Below are 6,000 nucleotides of genomic sequence, written 5' to 3'. Positions count from 1 at the left end.
ATACTACTCTGCCATAAGGAAAAATGAAGTCCTGATACATGCCACATCATGGATGAACCTTGAAAACATTATGCTAGAATGTGTGGAAATCCGAGTTTAATACCGGTTACCAGGAGCGGGAGTGGGGGAGGGGGACAAGGAAGTCATTGCTTACCTGGCATTGAGTGTGAGTTTTTGTTTAAGGGGATGGAAAATTTAGCCACGGATGTTGGTGATGGTTGTACAACATCATTGATGTAATTGGTCCCACTGAATCGTACATGTGAAAAATGTTGAAATGGCAAATGTCATGTTATATATATTTTTCCCCAAAATTTAAGAAGTGAAAAAAAATATCGATTTTCCTGCAAAGCTGCCTGCTCATTGGTCTTAAATCCCCTAAGATCTCTCTGGAATCTCACTGCTTGGGAGACACCGAGCTTTTGTTAAGCGTGATGGAAAAAGCTGGAAACAGATAATGGTGAAGGTTTGACAACATGATGAATACAATTAATGTCAGCAGGTTGTACATAGGAGTCTCTGGGTGGCATGAATGGTGCTGGACTGCTAACCGAAAGGTTGGAGAGCTGAACCCACCCAGAGGTACCTCTGGAGTAAGACCTGGTGATCTGCCTCTGAAAGGTTCCAGCCTTGAAAATCCTGTGGAGCAGTTCTATTCTGCACACGTGGGGACCCTGCGAGTTGGAATCAATTCAAGGGCAACCAACAACAAAATTGTGCATTCGAAGACTATTAAAATGGCAAATGTTTTGTTGCACACGTATTACCACAATTAAAAAAAAAAATACCTGGAGTCCTTTTGACCTTAGTGTTCCTCCCAAAGAGATTCCAAGAGAGCCCCTGGGAACTCTGACCATATGGCACGGCGCAGGGTCCCTCTCTTGAGGACCCACCCAATGTTCTGGTTCTCTGGGGCTCAGGAACCTTTGCAAGACGATACACAGCTGCCAAGACTCACCTCATGGCCATTCCTTTCTAAATCTTTCCAATTCTTCAGACACTTGCACCAGACTCCCGCCCACCACACCCAAGAGAGTGCTTAACATTTATGAATTTTGACTCAAAAACACTCCCTTTATTGTGATGTTTGCTCTCAGAGGCATCTAATGTAATCTTCTTAGTAAATTTGGTCTCTAGCCAGAGACCAGCAAACTATTTTCTGCTGTCTGTCTCCTTTCCTGAGGCAATTAATTAAAACTGTGTCATCCTCTTGAATGGAAGTGCTTGAGGGTGGAGAAAGGTTTAAAAAATAAAAAAAGAAATATGCTGGGGAGAAAAAAATCAATTACTATTTCAAAATTCTAAGACTTGTGTTTACTGGTATTGCCTTAGAAGCAGGCCTTGGACCTCTAGTCCAGATGACTCCATTATACCCCAGACTCTTCAGTTAACTGTCAACACAGCATCTCCACTTAGGTGTCTAAGAAACGTAACGGTATCACGTAAGTTTTGCTATTTGGAGCTTTAAAAATTTCCATTGACATTGAACCCTGCCACAAAGGGGGATTAGAAATAACTTCAAATATACACTTAAACGAAGCATACCTGGTTTCCATCAGTCGAGGTAAAAGTTTTCTCGTGTCTCCTCACCGCCAGGAAGAGCCCTCCATCAGCTGGGAACCTGGGCAGAGAGAAAACTGTTTAGCATGGTTAGGGTAGTGTTATCACTTGGATGATAATGGCTGTTAGTGGTATTATCGGAGCCCTGGTGGTACAGTGCTTAAGAGCCCGGCTGCTAACCAAAAGGTCAGCAGTTCAAATTCACCAGCTGCTCCTTGGAAACACTATGGGGCAGTTCTACTCTGTCTTGTAGGGTCGTTATGAGTTGGATTCGGCTCACAGCAATGGTTTTTGTTTTTAGTGGAGCTGTGCTAATTTTTTTATGCTAATTAGGAAATTTGTGATTTAAAATTTCTTGAAGAAGTAATATTTAATAGAGTCCAAAGTGTTTGTTTAATTTGCAGAATGTAATTATAACAAATATGTTTTTCTAAAGGGTAGTTAGTGGGTAGTTCGTGGTGCAGTGGGTTAAGCGTTCCGCTGCTAACCAAAAGGTCATCAGTTCGAATCCACTAGCCACTTCTTGGAAACCACATGGGGCAGTTACACTCTGTCCTAGAGGGTGCCTATGAGTCGGAATCCACTTGACAGCAATGGGTTTGGTTTTCATAACATAATCATCTATCAGCAAAATAATAGTGGGCTTCCTACCCCCAACAGAGGCAAATGACGGAGGTTGAAGACTATACTTTCCGAGATCATTTCTACGGTATATTACCGGAGAAGTGTTTCTGACGATGGGGGGGGCATTGGAAACGCCACTGATAAACTGTAGGGCTCTTCCCTCAGTGTGAAGTTGGCAAGTGGTGCCACCTGGTGGTAGCTACTGCTTGCTGCTGCTGAGCCTTTTAAAATTCTTTGGGAAGGATAAGAGAGAGTGGTGAAGGATAAGAGTGGAGAACAAAAGCTGAGGGAATCATTTCTTTCTCTCTCTCTTTTTTTTTTTTTTGGTGCTTCATGTGAAAGTTTAAAGCTCAAGTTAATTTCTCATATAAAAATGTATACACATATTGTTATGTGACACTAGTTGCAATCCCTATAATGTGGCAGCACACTCCCCCTTTCCACCCCAGGTTTCCCGTGTGTGGAGGAATATCTTGTCTTCGCTCCTATATTCTCTGTTTTCAATTGGGAGAGAGGGAAGAAAATTGCTACTTCAATTTTAATTCCCCTGATTACCAATTAGTTTGAATAATTTTCATATTTTGTGGTCATATTTTTTCTTTTGTAAATAGCTATGAATATGGTTTATCCAGCTCAATATTGGATATTCTGGAGATTGATCCAGAATTATATGTGTGTTTTTGATTCATAGGTAGGAGTTCTTTGTATGTTCTGAAGATTAATCCTTTGCCTGTTAGACTAGTCTAGTCGTTGAATTTTGTTTATGCTGTTCTGTGTCATACAGAAGTTTTCAAGGTTGATAGAGCCAGCTTTAACAATCTCTACTTCCAAGGTTTTTGCATTTGTGTGTTGAGGACTTTTACATAACTTTTATATTTTCTTCTAAGCCATTATAATTTTTACACTGATTTCTTTAACCATCAGGAATACACTTCTATAAATGCCTCAAGATCTATCTAAACTGTTTTCCCATTTGTATAAGCACTCTTTGTTGAGTAGTTTGCATTTCTAAATGGATTTGAAAAGCCACTTAACTCGTATGTTAAATTTCCGCATAGACGGGGTCTCAAGCTCAGAAGAGATGTCTTGACTAGAGATGCAAGTTGGGGAGAAATTGGCATTTGCATGATATTTGAATATTGCAAGAATAAGATCCCCGGTGTCCTTGAAATAAGTCTCCCAATGTGCAGAGAAAGAAGAGAAAAATAAAGGAGGTTAAAAGCCACAATTGGGGGAGGACAGGAGATGAGGTAGAGATAGGATTTCTGCTGCAGTTATGTCCCCTGGGCAAAATGCACTCCCACCCTAAGAGGGTATAGAAGCTCCATCAAGGGCACAGGTGCCTGCTTCCAGATTTGGTTCAGGTCATTCATTCCCTGATGCCTGTGGCCACGTGGCTTCCCTGGGTCTCTGGACAACACTTAGCTCCTTTCCAGCATCCCTTGTGGGAAGAGAGGTTAGTTTTTACAGCTCTCAACATTTCATGCGCGCAGGCTGTGGACACTAATAATCACGTGATGCTGGAACCATCCTTCACAAACTCATAATTATCCTTTTCAAAAGGCCAATAGCACCTCCTTTGAGGGACCTTGGAAGAGTGATTGGTCAGAAAGCTATTGCAAATGTACGGGAGAAATGATGAACATCTGAACTAGAGCAGTGGCCAAGGATCCATCCAGAGGAGGGTATGTACAGAAGGAATATTTATGAAGTAAAATGAGCCAGGCTTGGCCTTGATTGGGTTATCCAGGGTATGTGAGAGGGAAGCATCAATGAGGATTTCCAAGGCTGTGGTTTGGGCAGCTAGGTGGCTGAGGATTTCACTCGTCACAACGGAAATACACGAGGAGGTCTGGATATGTAGAAAATGATTAATTCAATTTGGGACATGGTGAATTTGAGGTACCTATGAGGGCACTAGAATATATAAAATGAGGGTCAGCAGTTCGAATCTGCCAGGTGCTCCTTGGAAACTTTATGGGGCAGTTCTACTTTGTCCCATAGGGTCGCTATGAGTCGGAATCGACTCGACGACACTGGGTTTTCTGGGTATGCAAGACCAAACCGTGTGGGGCAGTTCTACTCTGTCCTACGGGGTCTCTATGAGTTGGAATCGACTCAACAGCAACAGATTTGGTTTTTGGTTTTTATGCAAGATCATGTGGGGATACCTAGCAAGCCAAGACTCTCTGAACATGTAAGAAAAAAGCATGGAAACACACGCCATGCAAGAGACTGAGAAGGAGCAGCCAGGTTTGGGAATCACTCATTGGTTACATGTCTACTTGGATTAAGAGCACCTGTGGGAAATGTCCCAGCAACACACATATTCACTGGTCATCCAAGGCCAGCAATGCTCCTGGGACTGCCCCACCTGTGGCCAAGTTCCTTCCCCAGTGAAGCCCACCTGGCACAGGAGGATCCACCTGGGGATAGCCTGAGGATGACCCTGACTCTCTGTGGGCCTCTCTCAGGCCCCTGGCTGGGCTACATACTGCACATGCTCCCTAACGTGGAGCTGAATTAAACCTTGGTTTTTAAGCCAAGTATAAAATCTGTAAAACTGAAGCCCTGATATCCTCTGTCTCTCCTGGAGGAAAGAGCAGGGTCCAGGCCACACTAGACTTTTTGATGATAGAGAAAGAATTGATCACCAAGTTTCATCCACTGATAGTGGCTGCGGGGAGGTACTGGGGGACATTTAAACCACAACCACCTGTCACCTATCTCCATCCGCGAAACACATTTGTTACAGATAGATTTTTTAAAATGCTATGTCAAACCGAAAACCAAACCTGTTGCCATCAAGTCGATTCCGGCTCATAGTGACCCTATAGGACAGGGTAGAACTTCCCCACAGTGTTTCCAAGAAGCAGTTGGAGGATTTGAACTGCCACCCTTGTGGTTAGCAGCCAAGTTCTTAACCACTGTGCCACCAGGGCTCCATGCTATGTCAAACCAAAACCAAACAAAACCCATTGCCATTGAGTTGATTCCAACTCATAGTGACCCCACAGGTTTTCCAAGGATGTAAATCTCTACAAAAGAAGACTGCCATGTCTTTCTCCCACAGGGCCACTGATGGTTTCAAACATCAGCCTTTTGGTTAGCATCTGATCGCTTTAACCACTGAGCTATCAGGGGTCCTTACGCTATATCAAAACCTCAGCAAAAGCAGCTTCAAGAACCCTACCAGCAAATTGCTAACACTTCTTGCAAGGAAAATCTGGAGCTTCCACTAATCCATCACTGTTGCTTCATTAGGCTCACATTTTGCTCTCAGCTGAAAGAGATTTCTCTGGGACTAGCTGTCAGGCTGTGATTTGTAGATGAGAAATGTGCCCTGCTCTTCGTTCCTAAGAAATACTGCTTGATGTCACTCAGGAGGATAGCGTCTTGGTTTCTTTATTTAATCGGGTTGAGGATTTCCTTTCTGCTGTTGTGAATGAAGGTGCAGGTACAATTTAGTATAAATAGTGTGTTGTTGTTAGTGGCTCTCAGGTTCATTCCAACTCATGGCAACCCCATGCGCTCCACAGGATTTTCAAAATTCTGGGAAGGTTTAAATCATCAATCTTTGTTCAACCTTTGCACCACCCAGGAATTCCCTTTCTGGAATGCCCATTGGCTTTCCAGTCTTAATCCCTCATTCATTTGCCTCCTAGTGTAAGTGAAGGGGTTTAAGCCTAGTGCTACCAACATCCACCTTCTCCTTCCCACTGCAAATCACCATAGAGAGCCATGATTAAAGACAAGTCTGCAATGGACATTTCAAGGAGGGCTTCCCAGAGGGACGGCGCTTATGCAGAATTAAAA

At 43.2% G+C, this 6,000-nt stretch overlaps 1 non-coding gene across 1 annotated transcript; it reads left to right on the top strand.

Moving 5' to 3' along the window:
- The first annotated feature begins 2,239 nt into the window (after nt 1-2,239).
- LOC126061267 (small nucleolar RNA U3) lies at nt 2,240-2,473 on the top strand. Its single transcript, XR_007513742.1, has one exon. It is a non-coding gene; the product is annotated as a small nucleolar RNA U3 (small nucleolar RNA).
- Nucleotides 2,474-6,000: the final 3,527 nt, after the last annotated feature.

The sequence above is a fragment of the Elephas maximus genome, chromosome 17 (genome assembly GCF_024166365.1).
Source record: "Elephas maximus indicus isolate mEleMax1 chromosome 17, mEleMax1 primary haplotype, whole genome shotgun sequence".
NCBI lineage: Eukaryota > Metazoa > Chordata > Mammalia > Proboscidea > Elephantidae > Elephas > Elephas maximus.
This window is presented reverse-complemented; position numbering and strand designations above follow the sequence as displayed.